The sequence below is a fragment of the Ictidomys tridecemlineatus genome, chromosome 10 (genome assembly GCF_052094955.1).
Source record: "Ictidomys tridecemlineatus isolate mIctTri1 chromosome 10, mIctTri1.hap1, whole genome shotgun sequence".
Taxonomy (NCBI): domain Eukaryota; kingdom Metazoa; phylum Chordata; class Mammalia; order Rodentia; family Sciuridae; genus Ictidomys; species Ictidomys tridecemlineatus.
In genome coordinates this window covers 34,450,676-34,452,399 of record NC_135486.1, presented here as the reverse complement: position 1 = coordinate 34,452,399, position 1,724 = coordinate 34,450,676, and positions in this window count along the sequence as shown.

Sequence of the window (1,724 nt, the reverse complement as noted above, 5' to 3'; positions counted from 1 at the left end):
TTTTTGTGCTTGGCTTATTCCAACCTAACATAATATCCTCCAGCTCCACCCATGTTACTACAAATGACAGAATCTTATCTATTTTTGTGGCTGAATAATATCTCGTTGTGTCAATATACCACATTTGCATTATCCATCTGTTTTTGTTCATTTGTTTGTTTTGTGGATTGGACCTAGGGCCTTGTACATGCTAGGCAAGTGCTCTACCACTGAGCCACTGAGTCACATCCTCAGCCCTGCTTTATCCATTCATCTGACTATGATAGATTGTATTTTTCTAATTGACTACTAGGTGCTCTTTATATATTCTGGATCTTAATTCACTGTTATGCTGGTTGTAAAATAGATACTGTGTGTATAATTTCTTTTTCTCTTAACAACCATAGAATGTAGGTTTTATTATCCCTATAGCAGGACTATCTTTTCTGAGCCTAAATGTCCACTAGGTGTGGGGCATATAATCACCCCTCTTCCCAGCATCTATTTGTGTGACCTAATGGGCAGGGGCTTTTGTGTGTGCGCAAATGCCCACACATGCATATCTAAGAATGGGGGAGGGAAAGTGGGAAGAAGATAGGGATGAAATTGTGTGGTAGCCATCCTTCAGGCCAGTCTGATGGGGGGAACCAATGTGCTTTCAGGGGCAGGCTCTGCTGTTTCAGAGACCAGGTGATAAAGCATAATACAAAGTGAGAGAAGAACCATTCTTCCCGTTTCTCCCAGAACACAGCAGAAGCACTCAGTGGCCTGATGGACGGTAACTGAAGGCAGGGAAGGCACCTTCCTGGCAGACCTGGCGCCTGTGGAGGTGGCCAGAGGTCCTACCCAGAGAGTTTGTCAAGAAAACATGAGCACATGTGAAACCGTCTATAGGTTCCCCAAATGTCAGAGGAAGTCTGTGATTATGCAGCCGGGGGCCAAGTGTCAGCATGTTCTGGTATTAACATTATCCAAGTCTCACTGCTCCTCTGGGCAGGGGCCACCCAGAATATTTGGCTTACATATATCTGAAGACACTGAAGCCCAGAGAGTGTAGGTAATTTGCCCAAAGTCATCCAGCATATAAGTGGTGAAAGAGCCAATGTTGACTTGTAACCTTGCAAACATGGCTCCCAAATATGGGATTCTCTCAAGCAAAACCTAAAGAGGTAACTTCTCCTCCTCCTCCTCCTCCTTTTCCCTCTCCCTCTCCTTCTTACTCACCCTCTCACCTCCCCTCCTCCTCCCCTTCCCTGCTCCTCCTCTTCTTCCTCCTCCTTCTTCATCTTCTATGAAGCAGGACCTGAGAAAGAGATGGACAGATTCTGCACTGGAATAACTTCCCAATGCAGGACATGGGAAGTTCTAGGCAGCCCCATTAAGGAAAAGTGTCACAAGTCCAAGTTTTCACTGGCCATCCTGTTGGAGGTCTGCCCTGCACACTCTGTCAATCAGGTCAGTTAGACTGGGACTCCCACATCTGCAGGCCACAAGGGAATGGAGGCCAGCTGGACTTTCCACCAGATTCACTGAGGTCCAGATGTTATAAAGACCGGAATTGTCTGCATGAGAGATCACAGAAGTATTTACCTACCAGCCACTGCCCCTCACTGGTAAAGAGTTGTTTCAGAGGATGGTGAGTTCAAAGCCAGCCTCAGCAACAGGGAGGCACTAAGCAACTCAGAGAGACCCCGTCTCTAAATAAAATACAAACTAGGGCTGGGGATGTGGCTCGGTGGTCGATT